This window comes from Lepidochelys olivacea (assembly GCF_965140295.1).
Source record: "Lepidochelys olivacea isolate rLepOli2 genome assembly, chromosome: 22".
Lineage (NCBI taxonomy): Eukaryota > Metazoa > Chordata > Testudines > Cheloniidae > Lepidochelys > Lepidochelys olivacea.
The window spans coordinates 18685855-18708081 of NC_140432.1; the positions used below are offsets into that span (position 1 = coordinate 18685855).

Here is a 22227-nt window from a genome sequence, read left to right on the forward strand (position 1 = left end):
ATGGTCTGATCCGATATAACAAGAGGTAGCCCACTGGCCCCCAAAAGAGACAGGAGAATAGATGAAAACTCCTATTTTTGTATTTTTAAAAGCTGTACTACTTGAGCCAAGTGGGGGGGAAGGGGAAGGCCCCCATCACCATGTGTGCTGTTGTACACTGATGTCACAGAAAATGACAGCAAATATATATTAAAAAAAACCTCTCACATAGTGCTTTTCATCTCCAAAAGCTTTACAAAAGAGGTATGCATAAGAATGTAAGAGCCCTACTGGGCCAGACCACGGTCCATCTTGCAGTATCCTGTCTCTGACAGTGGCCCTTATCAGAGCTTCATGGGGCGTGTACAGAACAGACCAATTATGGAGTGACCCACCCATCTTCCACTCCCAGCTTCTGGTAATCAGAGGTTTAGGGTCACCCCAAGCATGGTGTTGCATCCTTGACAACCTTGGCTAATATCCATTGATGGACCTATCGTCTATTAACAGTTTTTTTTTTTAACCCAGTTATACTTTTGGGCTGTGACAACTTCCTATGGCAATGAGTCCCACAGGTTAGTTGTACATTGTGTGAAAAAATACTTCCCCTTGTTTGTATTAAACCTGCTGCCTATTAATTTCATCAGGAGACCCCTGTATTTTGGGAATGGGTAAACAACACTTCTCTATTCACTTTTTCCACACCATTCATAATTTTATAGACCTCTGTCATATCTCCCCGTAGTCCTCTCTTTTCTAAAATGAGCAGCCTTAATCTTGTTAGTCTCTCCTGGCACGGAAGCCATTCCATACCCTTGATCATCTTTGTTGCCTTCTCTGAACCTTTCCCAGTCTGCTATATCCTAAGATAGGGCGACCAGACCTTAACACAGTATTCAAGGTGTAGGTACACCATGGATTTATACAGTGGCTTTATGACATTTTCAGTCTTATTTTCTATCCCTCTGCTAACAGTTCCTAACGTGCTGTTTGTACTTTTACTTTCCCATCTGTAAAATGGGGATAAAAAGGCCAAGAGAGACGGTCACTTGCCCAAGGTCGCCCACAGGCCTGTGGCAGAGTCACATTGCCTCCCCTTAGCAATGTGATGCCACATTGCAGCTTGTTTGTCCTAGTAGCTGCATGCAAAGTTGGGACAAATGAGCCAGGCCTAGGAGCAAAACAAAAAGGACACACGTGGGGGGGTATGTGATGTGAATGACAAATAAGTAGCATTTCCACTTCCATGCGGCATCCCATCATGAGATGCTGAATCAAGTGTATTTGCTTGGGAATCCCCCCCTCCCCCCGTATGGGTACCATAGTTCAGAGAGAGACAAATAGGAAGCTGTCAGAGGAAACAAAGAGGTGCCAGCTAATAACCAATCTCCAGCATTTTGTTGTTGATAATAATTGACCACTCACAGCCTTACCAGCAGCTTTAATTTGAAAAGAGCGAAAAATACCGTTGATTACAGCTCTAAGCGCAGAGAGAGAGAGAGTGCGGTCGAATGGGAAAGTTAATAAGTTTTTGCCCATAGCTGGCTCCCTGCAGCCGAGTAGCTCTGTTCACCTCTGCAGTCCATCTGCCTTTCACAGGGATGGTTTATTGTTATTTATTTGTCAGCCACAGACAGTGTGACCAATGTAGATCAAGACACAAATGCAGACAGTGCCTGCCCCACATAGCATGTAATCTAAACAAAGCAGATATGGAGGAGAAAGGATGCGTGGGGTAGCCTGGGGGATTGTTTATTTAAACCTCTTTATATTATTGACCAATTCCTCCTGAGAACCAGAAAGGGACAGCGTCTTTAGGAAAGGTTTAAATGAGGTTTAAATGGCAGTCCACAAATGGGAGCATCTGTTACGGCTGGTCTCCTAATGCAGGTCAAAACGGGAGTGAGCGGCCACTTTACTAAACTTCCAGCACTTCAAGCCTGATCCAAAGCAGATTGATTCCAGTGGGAAGTCTTTCCACTGATTCCTCTGGGTTTTGCGCCAGGTGTTTAGCTACCATTGTGATAGGTTCCAAAGAAATATCACAGACAGATGGATACACAGAAAGACAGTCCTGGCTAACTTTCATGCAAGTGGGCAGAGTGATTTCAAAGGGGCAGGGGAATCTGTATTTTAAGAAGGTGACTACCCACTTTGGTTAAAACACAAACCAGCTCAAAGAAGCTTCAAGCAACTCCAGCCGAACCATCACTGGAGATATAAAAAGGCTCAGAGCATGTCTAAGTATTCTTTTATTAAGCCACTCCCCTTTTGACAAATCACGTTGCTCTTTGGTACCATGACATCCAGCTTTATCCAATCAGATGATGTGAAATTCATACAGTTGTCTCTCTGAGGAGAGAAAGAACAAACAACATGTGACAGATGTTTCATACATTCATAGGTTCCAAGGCCAGAAGGTACCACTGTGATCATCTAGTCTGAACTCCTGTATAACACAGGCCACAGAACTTCCCCAAAATAATTCCTACAGCAGACCTTTTAGAAAAACATCCAATCTTGATTTAAAAACATGTCAGTGATGGAGAATCCACCATGACCCTTGGAAAGGTTAGTCATGTTGTTTAATGGAAATTGGAAAGTGCTCAGATATTATTATGTAGGAAACAATATAAGAACCTACCTAGAATAGAACAGAACCATCTGTCACCTGGGATTCCATAAGCCCTCAGAGATGTAAGGAAACAGACTTTCGTGTATTTATTTATTTTTGCAGGCTGGTGTAGAAAGAAAAGGAGTACTTGTGGCACCTTAGAGACTAACCAATTTATTTGAGCATGAGCTTTTGTGAGCTACAGCTCACTTCATCGGATGCATACTGTGGAAACTGCAGAAGACATTATCAGTTTAATAAAGCTATCAGTGATCTCCTGTTTGCTTGTCATATTAGGCTAAAGTAACTAATGGTTTTTGAATCCTCTCTATTTATTATCCACAACAAAAGGAATAAATTTCTCCTTTGAAACGAACTATATAGTGTTAGCAAAAACAAACCCAAACAACATTGTTAATTAAACAGCCTCCAAATTCATCTTAAATATTCATGTGGTATGACAAATGTGAATAGCACATTCCAAATAAACTATTACATTTCTACCATGCAGATAAAATTCAAATGAGAGGATTATTACTTTGTAATAGCATTAGAAACACATATGATGAGTGTCAAACCAAACATGAATATTGTTTTATTTAGGACCAGGTGACAGGTTCATCCCAAAACAGTCACATTCTCTAAGCCCTACCATGTATCTAGATTCCTCCCCCCCCACCCCCCCCCCCACACACATAAAAACCCTATACCATTTGTTTTCAATCACTAAAATTTTGGCTGCCTAACCTGAGACCGTACAGGAGTCTGAGATTCAGAGGGCAGGCACTCAATACTTTTGAAAATCAGACCTTCATCCAAACTGGGCAGAGAAAAATTGAGGCATTCAGAATCAATGGTTGCTTTTGAAAATCTTGACCAATATGAAACTTTTGTTCCCTAATAAATAATTTTACTTTGCGATTCATGGTTGTGATTAAAATAAACTAAAAAGGGCTGTATGTACAGTTGTTCCTGTGAAAGATGGTGGAAAAAGAGGACCAATGTTAAATAGCAAGATGGTTTCCAGTCCTTCTAGTGACCCAAGTTCTGGTTCTCACAGTTACTGAGCTACTGGCACCTCTGGTCCCTCCTGGTCTCTTTGAGCACACCCCCTTCAGGTCTCAGGCCTCAAGCCATCCCCTCTGTCTTGAGGTGGAAACATAAAATTTTCCCACTCTTGTATCGGGCCCTGGGATCCAGTCCCCTGTGATCAACCACAATTACCTCAGCCGACCTGACTTATCTTCAGCGCCTGTAATTCTGTTCCATCCGGGTACAATGGCAGTGGCAACCAGTTATCAGGCAGCCTTCTGAAAGCAAAGTTTGATTTATTTAGAACCAAAGCATCAGGTATTAAAACAATAAACCACTATAGATGCATGCCTGCCTCTCCTAAGGCTTACCTTTCCCTGGACCTGGGGGAATTCCTGACTCCTGTACATTCCCTCTCTGTCCACCTGGACATGTCCTGACAATTGGCCCTCCTTCCTCTCTTGAGAAGGGCTTTTTTTTAGTAGTCCTTTGATCTGTTAGTTCCCAGCATTGGCAGAACAGCTTTGTCACTATGGCCCGAGATCTTGAAGCATGCCACTGCCCTGTAATTACCCCTCTATTTTTTGCTGAGAGGTTTCTTAACTATAGCTTGTTAGAAGAAAGAGGAGTAGGCTGACTCAGAGGCGGATTTGAGTAGATGGGCTTTTTTATTGTGGTACTTGTTCCCCTGGACCCAATTGTCCAGTAAACACCGAATTAGTTACCGCACAATTTTTTTGTTTGTTAGTATGTACACACCTACATCAGTTACAACACCCCAAGCTCCTTATTAACTCATAAAAACACTCACTTTGTTAGTAACCCCACCCTATCTATTGTGCACAGCATTACACATATTACACTGGCATTTTACCTTGAAAATATATTTCTTTGCAACAGTTTGTTGCCACAAATCTCCCCGGTCAGCAATTTTCAGGGGAGGTAGGAAGGGGCCATAAGCCAGGGCTTGTTTATGTAGCTGGGAAACGAAGGGAGGAGGAGATAATGCTGCTTTACCCAAAACGTATCCTTTAGATCCCCACATTTCTTATGCAGCTGCAACACTTATTAATTCTTACAAGCAACAGGGAAGGGAAAATATGGCAACTTATTTATTAAACCAAGAACTACAGCCTTCTTCTGCCTTTGTCCCCTAATGCCATGTCAGCACATTAGCAGCTTTCCAGGTCTCTACTTAACCCATATATATCCCAACATACCTATTGTGTGGTTTTTCTGCTTGGTTGCCTACAGCTTCCTATTAAGCTAGAACAATAATCACTTGCAACATCCAAAGCTCAATGAGAGTGAAGGCTAAGGTGGGGTGGGGTGGGGGAGGAGTGGAAGGGGCACGGTGGTAAGAGAAGTGAGATATTCAAGAGCTTCATTGGCCAATAAATTCCCCTCACAGGCACCCATTCAATGCAGTCTTTGCTAAGACAAAAGAAAACACTAATAATGCAGGGTCAGTGCAATACTGAAGACAGGTGAGATGCTGGTCTCCAATAGAGAAGGGTAAATGTATTTGGGAGAAGAAATGTGCTGAAATTCTGCCCATCCATAACATGAACACATGGTCCTTTTCAAAGGCTGGATGAGAACCATGACTCAACTGACCCTAACTTTCCCCATCTCCATATTGTCTCCAAATGTCTATAGATCATCTGTCATCTTTCAAGTAGTCCCCATAGTCCAGGAGAGGCCTCTACAAGGCAAAGAATGTTTGTGGTACAATGAGGTTTGGATACTGATTGGGGGGATCTGGTGGCTACGGTAATAGAAACAACATATACTCACTCACAAGTCACTCCTTGAAAAACTGGGATCAGCTTTTGCTGAGTGACACAAAAGGGCAAACAAGCGAATCACCAGCCATCGGGCTAATAGATTCAGGTTCTCTTATACTGGGAAATAATTGTTTACTGCCAACATGTTCTATAATATGCCTCGTATTGAAAATAGAATAAAAGTCCAGGGTCTTTGTGACTTGGCTATTAAATGTCAGTGTAATCTACTCTATCTGCCTTTGTCTTCAAGCCTCTTTTCAACATTAGGGGACTAGGATTTCTTTCCTGTGTCTTTTTTTTTCTTCTAAAGGACTGAGCAAAGACACTTTCCAGTCAACAGCGGAATCGTCCCTCTGTAGAATTCTGCTCTTTATTCCACTTCTGAGGAAGGAATTGATAACATGCTCATCCATCAAGGATTTGAGAGCGACTCCACCTTCCTCTAGAGCAGAATAAAAATGTCATTTGTTGGCACTTGGCAAGTATCCTCCATTTACTTTCTATTACCCTTATGACAAAGAAAGTGATCCTTTAAGACATCCTAAAGGAAGAGGAATACCTCTGAGTCTAGGTCATTCTCCGTCTGTTATATTCGTGCCTAGATGCCTCCAACAAAGATCAAATATATCTGTTGGATTTTTCTGCTACGTTACAGCAAACAGCAACAAATCTTTTGGCTGCAACATTGCAGCACATAAAACGAGAGTTAATTGTGATGATGAGAACAAGCTTCATCACTGAGTTTTGTGTGTTCCTACAATTAAGTTATGAAACACAATGAGCACCCTAAGGATTAGCAGGACATTTTTAAGGGCTGCTCTTTTTGCAGGTTCATTCTCTATTGTTTACAACAAAAACAGCCTCTTAGAAACTGGAAAATAACATTCTCCCTCCTTTTTCATCTGGGGAGCATTGATTTCCACTCTCCCCCACTCTTTTTAGTGAGGCTTGAAATTAACCTGCTCTGTTTGTTTTCTTCAGTGGGCCCAATATTCAAATACTGGTGTCTAAAGGTAGGTATCATAAAATGCAGATGAAAGGGTCTAAGAGTACAGATAGGTCCAGCTTTTAGGAGATACATGTTAATTTGAGGACCTTTTGATGAGGGTTTTAAGCAATTAATTTGAAGGCACCAAAGTTAGAAAAAAGGACCTCATTTTTATGTGCTATAAAAACACAGACACTAACTTATGCATGGTAAGAGACTATCCTGGCCGCAAAGAGCATCCAGTCTAAACAGACAAATGGCGGAAGAAAGGGAGTATTATCATCACCTTTTTACAGAGAGAGTGCAGGCCCAGAGAGATTAAATGATTTGCCTAATTCCTATGGTCAAACTGTGACTTGAACCCTGAGCCACAGTCTAGGGTTTTAATCGCAACACCATCCTTTTTATCTGTGCTACTACGCTTCCCAAGCTTCAATCTGAGACAAAGGGTCTCCCTGATGGGAAGCCCCACACCTCTTCTCTCCTGGAGCATCTCTGTTGTCCATGACAAAGAAAGTTTCAGCCTCACAGAAAAAATCTGAGGAGTTTTCAACATTCTTGGCAGCAGCCTCCAATTAAATTGTTTAGGGTTTTGTAACTATAACCATATATGTTCACAGGTCTCTTACAATTTCTAGTGTGATATTCTGGAAGTATCTCTCTCAAACCATCAGGTTTACAGTCAGTCAGATTGTGCTTTTTATGTCACACACACACACACACGAACAATGAAACCTGCAATTAGTTTGTACCATGGTATTTCAATACAGTAGATCTCACATTTAAAATTTGAAAGATAATAATCTAAAATATCAGTGTCGAGACTAAAAGCAACAGAGTTCTAAGTGCTGGTGCCCACACATTGCTGGCAATCTTGTTGAGAAAAGGCTCTTCGGGCTACTTCGCCATCTCCTAGCAATCATTAAGGGAGGACTTAGAGACCATGAGATCCTCTGATCCTCATTCCCACTCTGCTCCATGGTAATTTCTATGCTCATCACAAAGAAAGGCATGCCAGGAAGAATAATGTAAACCTTAGAAAGCAACTGATGGTTAGAATCAAAGAGGTGTAATCACAGGTTTCATCTGATATTGGCAATGGACGCCCAGCGGTGGTGCAGGTATTTTTGAAAGATGTTCATTCAAGGCGCAGATTAGAATCTCTCGCTCCAGGATCCTGCCAGTACATTGGTTCTGTCGGTCAAACCTGCCTCAGACTAAGGGCCAAGAGGAAATGGGCAGGTTCCGATAGTAAACAAAGATTCCAAATCAGTAAACACGCGTGATTTACACAGTGCTAAGTGGATAACAGCACTTCCTGTTATCACTAGAGAGAGACTATCACACACGGATAAGTCCCAGCTAAGCAGAATCCAGCACATTTGTGCTATCCCTTGAGAAGAACTGTTCCCCTAAAGTGGAACTCTTAGATAAGCATAGTTAGGCATATTTGTGTTACCCCCTGGGATGCCCAGCCCCGAAGGATAGCACTCCCAGCTAAACAGAAACATAGCACATTCATATCATCCCTGAAATGAACTAGCCCATCCAGATTAATTCCTACCTAAGCGCAGTGCTACACATTCATGCTGTCCCTTGAGATGCAGCATCTGCAAAGAAAGAATTCCCAGATAAGCAGAGTACAGCATTGTCATGCTGTCCCTTAGGATATAGGGTCCCATAAAGGAAATCTCTCTAGTCCTTTTCCTTTTCAAAGCAATACCCTACACCAGTAATACTCAGACCTCAGTGGTTCAGGAGCCAAATTAGAGATCAACATTACCCAACAGAGCCACAGTGGTGGGAATTCATTGTTTCATTTACTATAGTACTACTCATATTTAAAATGTACAATGGGAATATTTAGTTTATAATTTATATATACATATATACACACACACGCGCGTATATTTTCTCACAGCAAAATGACGGCCCAAGTATTATTTGATCAATTACAGTCAGTTAATATTGTAAAAGCATCCTGATAGGTTAATAACTTAGATTAAATTATTAACCAATCACACAGCGTTTTAATATCATGGACTGCAAAGAGCCGCAGGAGACACGTTAAAGAGCCACCTGCAGCTCGCAAGTCTCAGTCTGAGTATCACTGCTCTACAGTATCCAGTTGAAGTAGTCCAGGAGCTTAGAGCTCACAGCAATGTTAGTACAGTGTTTCGGGTCACTACCAGAGCATTTTTTGAATGGTTTGCATGTAAAGTCAAAACCAAGAACCACTTTTCAGTTAAATGAAGCCCACTAACCTGTGGATTTATTGGCTGGCTGAGTTCATGTTATTTGTGTGTGTTTAGTTTTTGTTGCTGCATAATCATCATTTACAATTGTAAGACTAAGCAACTGTTAGGACCTTTAGAGCTTTTTATAGCCTTTTAAAAATCATTATTACATCTGAGTAAAAAAATATAAAAATTTACATACATGAAGTGAGAAATGACCTGAACTTTCACCTAAAACTCAAACCAAGGTTCCAACCTGAACCAAACTTTGCAAAGTTCAAAACTGTTTGGATAACTTAATATATATTTCACACATCTATATAGCAGCCTCTGTGCCTTCAGATTCCAGACAAGAGCAGAGACAGAAGCACTGAAATATGGTAAGTGAAACTGCAAGCAAGAAATACGAAGCAAGCAAGCTTGTTCTCATGAGACTTCCACCCCAAGGGCCCAATCATTCAAGCCCTCTGTGTATGGGAGTTCTGCAAGCAAAAGGCTTATACCGACAGACTGGATGAAGCTCTGAAAGTCTGTTATTTATCCTTTGTATTGTGGTAACTAGACCTTGCTGGAAATTTTTCAAACAAACACATGAAGTTTTCATTGAAATCAATTCATAACATTTTGAGTTTTTATTTTGAAACATTTTGGAACAAAATTCATTGTTTTTCAATCATTGTTTTGAAATGTTTTAGGAGGTCTTTTTGATAAGAGGTCAAAATGAAATGTTCTGATTCACCCAAAACAAAATGTTATTGCAATTCCATTTTTATGGGAAATTTAGAAGCGGTTTGGAATTTTTGTTTAAATTGTGGAATTTCCCATGAAATGGAAAATCTGGTGCCTGCTGAGCTCTAGTGGTAACACACAGAGCCCCATTGTTGCAGGCTCTGCACATGCACACACATAGAAAGAAAAGAACATACTTGCCCCAACGTGCTTACAATCTAAATATAAGACAAGAGAACAACAGGTGAATACAACAAAGTGAGGGTGGACAAGGTTATGGTGAGACAGTTATGCTTATTGTAATAAGGAGTGGCCACAACACACACCAGATGTATAGCCATTGTCTGGTGTTTTGTAGGCATCAGAATGCTTATTGGAATAAAACCTCTGGACCTTTTGTGCTTGTTCTCTGGTTTCAGCTGGCTTTCTCAAAATGAAGGTCCATCTATCAAGCTTGTAGTCATTTGCTGCAGTAACTGGGCCCAGTGGAATAAATTAATGTAGATGATAGTAATAGAATGTACAATTATCTTCCAAGTGCTTCATGCACTAATTATTCCTTCCAACTCCCCTGAGTCATAGGCAAGTGCCATTTCACCTACTTTCCAAATGGGCCACAGAAGCCCAGAAAATGGAGGCACAAAGCATTTACGTGACTCGCCCAGGGCCATCATGTTACGTGTGTTGTGTCTGTGCTGGAAAGTGATATAGTGTTAAAACAGGACCTAGAGGAGCCATAATGTTAAGCCTGACTTTACACTCGGCCGAGACACGCAATGTTGTGCTTACCCCTAGGCTTCTTGTCATTCCCTCTGATTCCTCACAGCCCTACACTCTGTGTCATCATTGACACCAGTGCAAAGTGAGTGCAAAGTTGTACCAGATCAGAACCCTAGTGTTTTACATTCTTGTGCAACCCCTGCTTACTCGGTGTGTCTCTGTCCCCATCTAGTGGCTGAACTGAATGGAGGTTTCTGAATCGGTACAGTCTTTGAGCTAACACCACTGAAGCTTTTAACTCAGGCAGTAGAAGCTTTAGCTTTTAGGTGCAGAGGTCTTGGGCTCAGTCCTTGCTGCTGACGATCTACCCATGGAAATCACGTCATGTGTAACTAACGACACAAGGTGGAGGGCAATTGAGATTCAGGCTTGGAGCATATAACATTGCATTAGTCATTGTGACGGGGCGGGACTCACCCCTGCGGCGCCTCCTGCTAGCTGTCTGGGGAATTAGCTCTTTTTACTAGCTCCAGAGCGCTTTCTGCCGGTGTCCCGCCATTGCTGGCTCCCGTGTCCCTCCTGGACCCTGGTGCCCCTTTCCAGCCGGGGTGCTGCCCCCTGGCAGTGCCCGCACAGATCTGGGTCTTCCTGCCCCCCCTGCCCACCCGGGGACCCCCACCCTCTATCCCCACCTCGCCTCAGATGGCCACCGCCAGTCACCATCTAGCCCCTGCTCCCTGGGGCGGACTGCAGTATAAGAGCCAGTCATCATAGGCAAGGGGGGTAGGACCTACTGCCTCTACCTAGCCTCGGGCTGCCCCTTCGCAGCCCCAGAACCTGTTTAGGCCCCGCACAAGGCCCTGCAGCCTGTGGGGGTTTCCAGGCGAGAGCTCCCCAGCTCCTTTTGCCTTCCCCCAGCGCTACTCTACTCTAGGTAGCTTGCTCAGTCCCCAGGCAGCCAGGTCCTTCCCTCTCTACAGTCAGAGAGAGACTCTGTCCTCGTCCTCCTGGCCCAGTGCCCTCTTAGAAAGGCCAGCTGACTGGGGCATGGCCGCAGCTGTGGCTGTTTCCCCAATCTGCTGAAGCTTGTTGCTTTCCCTAGCAGCAGCCCTCTCGCAGTCAGCCCTCTCCCAGGGCGGATTTCAAGCCCTTCAGGGCAGGAGCGGGTGAACACCCCGTGACATTCATTAACTACTTGAGGTCATGTTGTAACGATGTAATTTTGCAATGAAGGCAAACCCAAGGAGGGATGAGAGCTCCAGAGTTCCTAGCTTCTAGCCCTGTGCTGAGGCAATGAGACTGCCTTTGTTTCCTGAACGTCCTGCCTTCCTTGTGTTTCACTCAGACCTTGCAGCTGTTTTTAAAAAGACATTTTGTGTGGCTTATTTACTATTGTCTGTTTCACATCTGGTAACAAAAAAACTTCCAAAAAATGTCAAAGTTAAAAATAATTATAGAAAGCACACCTATATTGTCACAGGATAAGACCTTCCCCTATCCCCACCCCTCAGAATTATACAGAAATATATAGGAATTGAATGCCAAAATTGAATGACAAATTTCATGGCTCTGTATTTATTCTCTAACAAACCCCTCTCCTACCTCCCATTCGCAGAGGGTAAGCCATTTGGAGGAAAACAGGTTAGATCTTTCCAGGTAATATTCACAAACATGTAATCGTTAGTGAACGGTGTTGAAGATGCCGAATTACAAAACATGACATTTCTGAATATCCAACAGGGAATGCAGGGGAGTTCCTGAGATCAGACTCTACTCTGATCTAACTCGGATTGCTCAGCTTCAAAATCTTAATTGAAACACGTCTTGAAAGGCTCCTACCCCTCTCCCTAACAGGAGAATGAGAGATAAGCCCCCACTGTTTGCTCAGAACAACAAAATAAATAAATGAAACAAATTTAAATGCTGCTTATTTTATTAAAAAACTATCTTTAAAACTGTGCATGTGGGGAGAGGGGGCTTTGTATTTCCCTGGCAGGAGTTCGGGATTTTTTTTCCTTCTTCCAAACACCACACTGGAGGTAAGAAAGCCAGGATTTCTGTCAAGTGCTAAAGATGCATCAATTCCAGAGATGTCAGCTCGGATGCCGAACTGCCATTTCTGCTTTAATTGGCACCTCGTTGTACAGGTTTGGAAGAGGGAGGGAGAGTGGAGGAGAGGGGTTTTTTCTTTTTTGTCTAGCTTTCAGTCCTCGTGCTGCTTAGAATAGTGGTGTATTGTGACTTTCTAATCCATTACACTGAAGAATAAGGGTCTGGCCGAATTATCCTGGAGGCATTCCAGTAGTCCACTGTATTCTACACCTCAAAGCTGCAGCCAGTTTGCTGTTTACATAAATGTGTGTGTTTTGTCCAATTCCCTCCTCCCTTTAAGTCCTCCCAAAAATATTCGAAAAGAAAAGAAAAGAAAAGAAAAGAAAAGAATTTACTGAGAGTCTTTGGCAAATGTATGCATGGAACATACATATGGAATAAGGAGTGAACCCATGTCATTCTGCTCAGCTTCATAGCAAACAGATATAGCAATTTGCCAACCCCCAGCAACGCAGCCTCCTCTGACCTTCTCTGCTCTGTGACACAGTTCGTTTAAGAGACCAGCAAAGAGAGAAGATAAGTATTGATTTTTGGAAGAATGAAGCATTAAGGCCTCATTTTAAATGTGAGCATCTGGGATTAACATCAAAGCAGGGGCCTGAGCGAATCAGGGGCATTTGTTTCAGCCTGCTGGTGATCTACAACACATGCTTATATCTACCTGAGAAAGCACAGCCTGGGTGGACTCCCAAAAGGCTCCCTCTCTCGGAGGGCATCCAACCAGCCAGTCAGGCTCCAGTAGCTGTTGCTATGCTGCAGCTTCGCCTACACAATGCCCCCCCCCCCATGCACCCCACAATTACTATGGGCACCCACACACGCATGCGGCACCTACAGTCCAATAACACACTATTTACAGTATCTGCAGCACGTTTGCCCATTCCATCTGGAACCTGTATCTTTAACCCACACGCTACCCTGGGATCCCATGTGTACCTAGTGGAACTACAGTCCCTCTTCACGAGCACCCGGTAGCTACATCTTGGGCTGTAGGACTGTACACCACAACAGACATTGCACCCTGCTGTAACAGCTGTACTGCTCCCCAGGCACCTAGATCTGTGTTGTGCATTCTCTTGTAACTAGGCAGAGCCAACCCGATCGCAGTTTACTAAATCTGGGAGCTATTTTAAATTTTTTAAAAAAAGGGCCAGAACTGATTAGCTGGTAATTACATTTTGCAACATCTGCTAGTTGCTACCATTTGTTTTATTATTTCTATTTTTAAAAATTGGAATACATTGAATTTTTGCCATCTGGAACTGCTGAACTGGCTGGAAGAAACTGACAATCCTGATCAACTGGTGGAGAAAATACAGCAGGAACCACCAAAGCATATACCCTTAATGCACCATAACCGGTCCCCTTTTGCAGAACTGGATGTTTAAAAGGGATTCAGTGGTTCTCAAATCTGTTTGCAGGTTTCTTGTCCTTTTAAACTGTTTGTATGTTAATAATGAAATGCCTTAGTCTTTAGCACCTGCCCTCCCTCCCCAGCACTTGCAGCAGGCTGGTGGCCTGATTCACAACTCCCTTGCACTTTCTGGGGTGATTTGCACCAGTGCAAACAGAGTGCAAAACAGGTATAACTTGCTGCTGGATCAGAATACAGTATCACCAACCCCAAACATTAATAAATCATGAGTTAGGTCCCCAACATTATAAGATTTTTAAAAAGACAATCACCAGATTTTTAAAAAATACATTTTGGGGTATTTTTCTGCTCCATCAAGTTTCTGAGTCTGAAGGATACACTTAGGCCATGTTTTCAGGCTTTTCTCCCTAACCATGAGGGCTAGAAACTTACTTTGTTTTTAAATCAAAGGTATTGATTCACATGTAATCACCTGACCTAAAGCTGAGGCTTTAAGAAAAACATCCAATATTGAGAGACTTGCAATAAAACCATGAGAATGAGCAACACTCGGATTCATATTTCCATCAAAGGTGCTTTCCATTTTTCTAGCAATGTAACAAGGCCTGAAAGTAGATACCTGGAGTGGGCAAGATCTATTGGGTTTTATACTCATTTTGCACTGATGTGAAGGACGACATAAGGTGTAAGACAACAGCAAATCAGGTCCTGAAGGTGTCTGCTCCAGAGCTTCTGGGAACTGTGACCTTAAGAAGCTTTGAAACAGAAGAAGATTCTGCAAAAACTAACGAGCCACATTTGTTTAAAGGAAGCTGCTTCCTCCCACCTCTCAGGTATGGAATCTGCTCTAAGCTCCAAAGGAGGAAGTATCTATTAAACAAAGCTGGTAGGAGGGATGATGAGAGGTTTGCATGTCTGTTAAGAAATGTGTCTGGCAGGGAATGGATGGCTTGGAATTGGCAACAGGAAATGGAGTTCAGAGATCTGAATCCACCTAAGGTCACTTAGAGACCAAAGCAATTAGTATCTTAGGTTTGTTTACTAGCCAAGGAGTCCTCTCAGTTTGGTTCTTAATGGGCAAATGTCCACCTGTCACAGAACCCATCATCAGAGCTGGCTCCTTCTGGCTGGACAGAGACAGTCCCCAGACCTCCAAGAATCTCTGGTTTATGACCAAGGAACAAGCTTCTGGGACTGGCAACAATTAATTTATTCACCAGCGATCAAAACCCTTCCCTCTGTGGTTCTTGGTAACTGGCTGATGTGCAGGCCCAGCTCCTGAAGCTTAGAAGACGGTGTTGGTAATTTTTCCATGGATAAGAGGGCTTTGCACTCATTGAGCTGGGGTGTTTAGACTCATTGCAGTGCCTGGAGTGTTTATAAACTGCAAAATAAGTCATATATCAAAGAGTGCTCCCAAGTTTATTTTTGCTGGCTTTAATTCTCCAGTGAGGCATCTCAAAGAACACACGGAATCCAGCAAAGAGATGCTGCAGATCTTTTTTTCCCATGCTACGGACTTATGCTGTTTGTTCATTAAGGTGCCACAGCCTTTAAAAACAAAGGAGGTGTGAAAAGGAGCAAATTAACCAGGGAGGACTTTCATCTGAAGGACGCAGTGTGGCTTTGATAGGGCTCACAGAAAAGCTCTCTTTTTTGGGGGGGAATAAGGTTTTGGTTTTTTTCCCCCTTTCTGAAGCCCTGTTGATCTTTCACAGGCTTTCGCTTTCCTCCCCCCCCGATTTAGTTGTAATTTTACTTCCACCCCACCCCCCAAAAAGAGTTCAGAATCGTATAATTTTTGTTGATCAAAACACCAGGGATAAATAACGGCTCAGACAAAGAAATCACGGTTGAGCTGTTCGTTATCACTAGATGACAAAAACACCTAGCACAGGAAGCAAAGGCTGGAGGGGCTGAATACAGGAAGTATCCAAACATGAGTGGCTTGGAGCTGGTGTTCTTCCAGGGTGCTCAGTATGCAAACAGCCTGAATCCAAAACTGGGGAGCGGGGAGATTTTCACCTCTCCAGCACACCTGTGGGGTTGTGAAGGAGAGAGAAGATTGTTCCTAGCATCTTACAAGTGATCATCCAGGCAGATCTGGCTGGGCTTTAAGCACTCATGGATTGTCTTTCAAGAACAAAATTCAGCTGGGTTCTATCTGCTGTTACGGAAGAAGTAGTTTTTCAGAAGTCAGTGCTAATCTACACTCTTTTTCTCACCAGAGGCACGAACCAAAGCTCATTGGAGTCAGTAGGAATTGTTCAAAGAGCTTTGGATCAGGGTTTGAGCATTGCTTGTTAATCCACAGATGCCTCAAACTACTTTGAAAAGCAGCTGATCCAGACACAGTTCTGCCTCTGAACCCTGTCCTCTGCATCTCCTTCTCCCTGGTTATGTTACGAGGGGTGTGTGCATGGGCACAGGATCTTTGGGCCACAATTCAGCACCTGCTCCTGCTGCGTGCCCCACAAGGGGCTCGAACTGCGTTAGCTCCGGATTTTTTTCCCCCAAGTGTTCCCAAACAAATTCTGAAGCATGCAAGACCCTTGCAAGCAACAAGGATTGTCCATCTTCTTGATCCTCAGCGGGTGTGAGCTAAGATACACTGATCTACAGCCGCTGAGGATTTGGCCCATTGGTTTTCTTCACCTCATCCTGTGTCACATCACATTCACTCATCCCAGTCCTATGACTGTCCCTCCTGGTTGTTAGCTTTCCCTTCCTGCATAGCACCTGGGAGGGGCTTTGAGCAGTCGCTGCTGACAGCAAGTGACAGGGATGTGTTGGAGACTGCTGAGGCAGCAGTTTTAATCATTAAATGCCCTCCTGCTCCACCCCCAAGGTTCTGACATTCAGTCTGCCAAGTGCATCACAGAGTTCTCTCCCTTTCAATGTACCACTTTATGAGCAGTGCAAAGGGGCATAGGAGCACTCAGGAGACACAGAAAAGCTGTCAGACAGTTATTTCCCCCCACTGCTCAGCAATGTGTATTTATCCACCTCTCACATCCTTGATATATGTTTTTAATCCGTCCATTTTTTTTTAATCACCACCCTATGCAAATACTGTTACCTGAACAATAGTGTTCTAACCAAGCAAACCACAGTGGTTAGATTTTGTTTTGTTTTGTTCCGACATCTCAATAACTATATTTTATGACAAAACAAGCCCTTTGAACATATCCGCCCTCATGCATAGCTAGAGAAAGCCATATGATCTGGCTCTGGGCACAGCATTTAGAAGGAAATGGTTTTCTTTCATATGTCCAAGTAAATCTTTCCCCAACACTTGTAAGTCTGATTGCTGTCAATTTCAGCTGCAGAAACACAGCCATTTGGAGGCAAAGGCATTAGTAACTAAAAGATACTCATAACATTTTAAATGGAGCACTTTTTTTCCATCCCACCCTAGGCTGTGTATTTTTCAGTAGATTGTGATCAGTTCTTTGGGAAAGTATATATATATTTCTCTGTTTGAGCTCAGCTTTTTACATTCCTCCTGCCCAGACATGAAAGCTGTGATGAATGCTTTTGTGCTCAAAGAGATAAGCTAACTTTCCAGTCTGGATAGGTTTGCTTTTCATATTGTGAGTGCTATGCGTTCCTACTTCACTGTTGCAACTTTAAAAGCGGAAGAAAGGGAAAATAATTTCCTCCAAAGATCAGAGCCACAGGAAATACAGGTATAGGAACCAATAGCCATTTCTTCTTTGGCCTTTAAGTAAATGCTGCCTGGAAAGAGCTGTTGGCTAGGGCAGGTACAAAGCGTTAGACTCGTTTATGGGACTTTGAGCTCCATGTGGTCAATGCTTTGCTCCTTTTGTTATTTAAAAATAGGTTTGTAGATTTCTGGAACTTGTTCCCCTGCTACCACCTTCCAGATATGTGACTCCATTTGCAAACTGGAAGCAATAATGCTGAGCCTGCATCCTCGAGGCTGTGCTCTGTTGACCAGAACATTTTCAAGGGACTGAAAGTTGCTACCATCAGATGGCTGTTGTGAAACAAATTTGCTGGGCCTCATTTTCCTGTACCCAGTGGACAAATGCCCACATCACAGAAAAATACCACCACAGTTGTCATGTATTGGATCCTCTTGTTGTCAGGAAAGACTCAATGGACTATGGAGACTAAATTCCCCATTCACTGTTCAAGGAGGCTGCTATAGATTAGCTTCGAGGCAACAATAAATGGAATAATATGGGGAGTGAGGAAAAACGAGCTATCTTCTTTTTTATCTGGACTCACACACCCCTGTGAGCTAGGCAATCTTCTCAATTATTTCAGCTGCTTGCTATTGACTTCACATCTGTGCCAGGGTCCATGAGAGTGAGAGGTGCTTTGTTCCAGGCAAAGTTCATGCACTATGTCCATATGTAAAGAGGAAGTTCTCCCTGTTTATAAAGCCTTGCCACCAAGCACTTCCTGCTCCTCTCTGGGAACTGGGAAGCTGAGACCTTTATGGTTTCAACCCTTAGCTTCCAAAAGGGGAGCTTTTCCCTGCATTCCTGGATATACAGTAATTTTGCTTGCCAGCCATTTTTAAAAGTGAAATAGCAGAAGGGAGATGAGAGTTTGCAGGCAGTCAGGAAGTTGGTAGAGAACACATCCGTTAAGAGCCAGATATGCCCAAGCTTTTTAATGAAATTCCTTGTCGCGTTCAAATCCGGTATCATTTCCAGCCTCAGATGTTCTGTTCTGCCTCCCCACGACAACACACAGCACGGGCAAAGCCCTCATCCTGCTGCAGACTAGGAAGGTTAATATGCCACCCACTCCTTTAGAGCTTCAGCCTGCACATTCAAGTCCATGCGGTTTTTGCCATTGGCTTTAATAGGAGAGGGAAGAAGCCTTACTAGGCTATGCACATCTCTTGCATTCCTGTGAACTGACCCCTGGATACCAGCCGTGAGCTGACTTTTGGAAGGAATCAGGGAAGGGCGGTGATATAAAGGTCAGTGGACTTATTGCTGTGGCACTCAGTAGCACTGCTGACACTAAGGTTGTGTTGGCCATTAGGTTCTTAACCTGGTTTTTTTCAAGGTGTGGCAGGGAGGGACAAGAATCATAATTAATCTGCTTTTAGATGTCTGTCTATACCCTGGGTGGATTTCCAGCTTTCACATCCGTATGTTAAGGTGGAAATAACATTTGAGTTGAAGATTCAAAGCACGGTCTTTAAGTTCTAGATGTTTGTTTATCAACTCTTGTTCAATCTGGTAACACGTCTGCTGCCTTGCTGTTTAGGGGCATTATTTCCTTCTGGACATCTCCATTGGCTTGCTCTTTACTGCCAAGGAATGTGAATTGACTCACTTCTTGTATTCCTTTACTCCATTACAAAGTAATGACTGAGTTGGAGTTGCTGAGGGTGTCATTAGATTTGTATTTCTCATAAATGATTATTAACCCTGTATTTTTTGTAATGCTGGGTGGTCTTTTGGCCTTCAATTGCTATTGGTTGAGCTGTCACTTAGAAGTACTCTGTCATCAACAAAATCTAGATCTTCTAGCTTATTGCTGTTGAGCCACACAGTTACTGTGCTGTATCAGTCTACACTTTTTCTCCTAATGAAGTTAATGGCCAAACAGTAGAGGTGAGAGAACGCATCGTTGTTCGACACTAATGTCTATATCGAACCATTGCTCAGTCTGCATTTACTTTAACTGTGCATGCTGCACCTTGATAATAAGGCCTTGATTATGTATTTTTAATGGCATACCATGACACTTCAAGATGTTCCAACATGAATTGCAATGGAAGATGCCAAATGCTTTCTTGAAATCTATGAGGTTTTTGCCATTCAGTGCTTGCTTCAAAGATTATTCTGGTCAACACACAGTCTTCTGTGTTGAAATTCAGCCTGCTCTTTTTTAGCTTTTCCTCAACTGTTTTCTTTATTCTGTTTAAGAAGATACTGTAGAAGACTACCTATCACTAAAGGAGAACCCTTTGCCAGTTCTTACAATCATATATATCATCTTTCTTTGGAGTTTTGAAAATGATGCCATATTTCCATTGTTCTGGAGGCTTTTCTTGGTCCCATACTTTATTGAAGAGTTCAGCAATTTTATCAGTGCTCTCATCATTGCAAGCTTCCAACATTTCCCTGGTGGTTTATCTCATCTGCACTTTCCACTCCACGGCACTGTCACCCTTGAGCCTCAATCCTATGAAAAAAAATCTCGGTGTTTCTTAAACTCAGTTATTGTCATTGCTTCAGTTGCTTTACCTGGTCATTTAATCCAGATACTCAACAACCTTTGTGGGAGTACATAGATGAAGCATGTAGCCCAACTCTGTCCCTCTGGGAACAAATTTCTATCAGATTTCTTCATCCCATTTGTAGTTTTGGAAAATTATATTAAGGCCACCTCGGTTCTTCTACTTCCTTTTATTACAGTACTGTCTAGAGGCCCCAGTAGAGATGGAGCTCCCAAGGTGCAGGACACAGCCAGAGACTGTTCCTGACCCAAAGGGTTTACAATCTGAATAAAGAACTCAAGAAAGAAGGAAAGGAAAGAAAAACCACTGGTGAGAGGAGAAACAGAGGTGAAGTGATTTGCCTGAAATCATATAATAGGTTAAGTAGCAGAGGTGTGGCTAAAACTCACATTTCTTGAACCCCAGCCCAGTGTCCTAGCCACCAGATCACAGTTCCTTTCATGCATGGCCTCTTAAATAGCCCTATCACTGTAACTGCATTTTCTCTTGCGTGCTGACTGCTTCCAGGCGCCTCGCGTGCGTTGTTCACTGTGCAGGACCAGCAGCTGCAGTAAGTGGAAGCTGTCACTGACAGGAGACCCAGTGACAGCTGAGAATGACAGCTGGGTTTTTGCGTAAGAGCACACACGCTCATGCAGTATGGGTGAGGCTGGCTCACTTCACCTCTGTGTCTCCCAAATAGATGCCACCTGTCTTAAAGCCGCCTCCATGCATTCAAGCCTCTACAAAGCAACTTCTCCTTGAGACAAACATGCTCCGGTGAGTGATTAATCTGTGCAACATGGAAATTTCCATTTTCCTGAGGGCTCTTCCAGGGGATGCTCATAAATGTACAGTGAGTAGTCAGTCGAGACCCTATGAAAACTCAAGCAGAGCTATTTCTGTCTACTGAGTAAATGATGACATGTATTTCAAAAATGGCCTGAATGCGTATCTGCCCAGTCAAGTGGCAGCCCCATCTCACTTCTCATTATTTTCCTTTTGAAATCAACATGCAAAAACCAAAATGAATTAGCACAAAGGGTCCATTCCTGGAAAACCCTGGAATCCAGCTCTCTTCCTCCCTAGTACACAAGGGAGCCTGTAGACTCTCCAAGGCATTTCCCACATGTACCACTCACAGCTCCACCCCTTCAGGGTTTGTACCGCCACTGATTTAAGGCAACCCTATCTTTAGCTCATCCCAACGTGCCTACATATTGCAGCACATATGGCATGAAAAATTACTCGCTGTTCAGAAACCTCAGCAACACAATGAGCCCAGCATCAGCAGTAATGAACCCTTGTCTCTCCTGTGAGGGAAAGTTAATGTAATAACATTATATTCAGCAAATAAATGCTCAAGACAATTTTTTTAAGCACCAGACAGTAAACAGGACCTAAAATATCCTCATGAATTATAAGAGTCTAAAATCCTCTGCAGAGAAATTAATTTAATAGCAGTAAATACTGAAGCGGTTTCCCCATGTGAAATGCCAATGCAATGTTCAGTTAAAAGCTTCATTTAAATGGCAAATACACATATACACACGGGGTATGAGTGTATTTCGCCACATAATAATAATAATCTTAGCTATGTTAGGGGAGATTGTAAATGCTCCTTTCAGAGTTTAATCTCCTCCGGGCAGGGGGGTGTATCTTTCCTTGTGTGCACAGCACCTAACACAGAGGTTCTTAAACTGTAGTCCATGGACCACTGATGGTCTACAGAGCACTTCATGATGGTCTTTGGAGAACTAGCTGGTCACATGGACACAGAGTGTAAGGTCAGAAGGTCCCATCAGATCATCTAGCTTGACCTCTTGCATAGCACAGACCGCTACATGGTGATGGCATCTCTCTATTTCCAGCTGGTAAACTGATTTCAAAAACCTTGCTAATGTTACTCACATAAGCAATTACTGTTGTTGCCACAAGGAGGTTAAATGACCACAGAAAGGAGGGGAAGTAGCCCGGGAGACAAACTCTGTTTTAAAGTTGTGCCAAAAATGACATTGAGCTCTATCAATAGAGGGCAAGAGAATGAGAAGACAAGGCTTATGGGTCAGATTAACAAAGATATGTAAATACTCACATGCATCTTTACTGCCTAAATACATCTGTAAATCAGGCCCTATAGCAATAAGGCAGTTGGTGGCTTTGTTCAGATTTAAAACATGTCATGGGAGTTATTCTTTTTGTTTATTAGAGCTGCTGATGTATGTAGAGCAAAGTGTTTTAGATCAATAGACAGATAGATCAATAGACCGAAGAACAGAGAAAGCTCAGGGAGCAAAATACTTCAAAAAGTGAATTAAAGTATCAAGTTTCAGCCATAATGAATTTCTGAAAATTCAGCTTCTCCACCTGAGAAAGGTCACTTTGTAGAAACAACTTTAATCTAGCCACAGAAAAGAGGGGGAGGGGAAGTGATAGGATTGTT

General features: G+C 42.9%; 1 long non-coding RNA gene across 1 annotated transcript in view; it reads right to left on the reverse strand.

Moving 5' to 3' along the window:
• Positions 1-2242: 2242 nt before the first annotated feature.
• The window catches only part of LOC311511257, a 39134-nt gene continuing 19149 nt past the window's right edge, over positions 2243-22227 (reverse strand). Inside the window, exons 2-3 of the long non-coding RNA XR_014709237.1 lie at positions 3818-3903; positions 2243-2331 (exon numbers count right to left, since the gene is read on the reverse strand). This is a non-coding gene — a long non-coding RNA (uncharacterized lncRNA). The remainder of the gene's footprint in view (positions 2332-3817; positions 3904-22227) is intronic.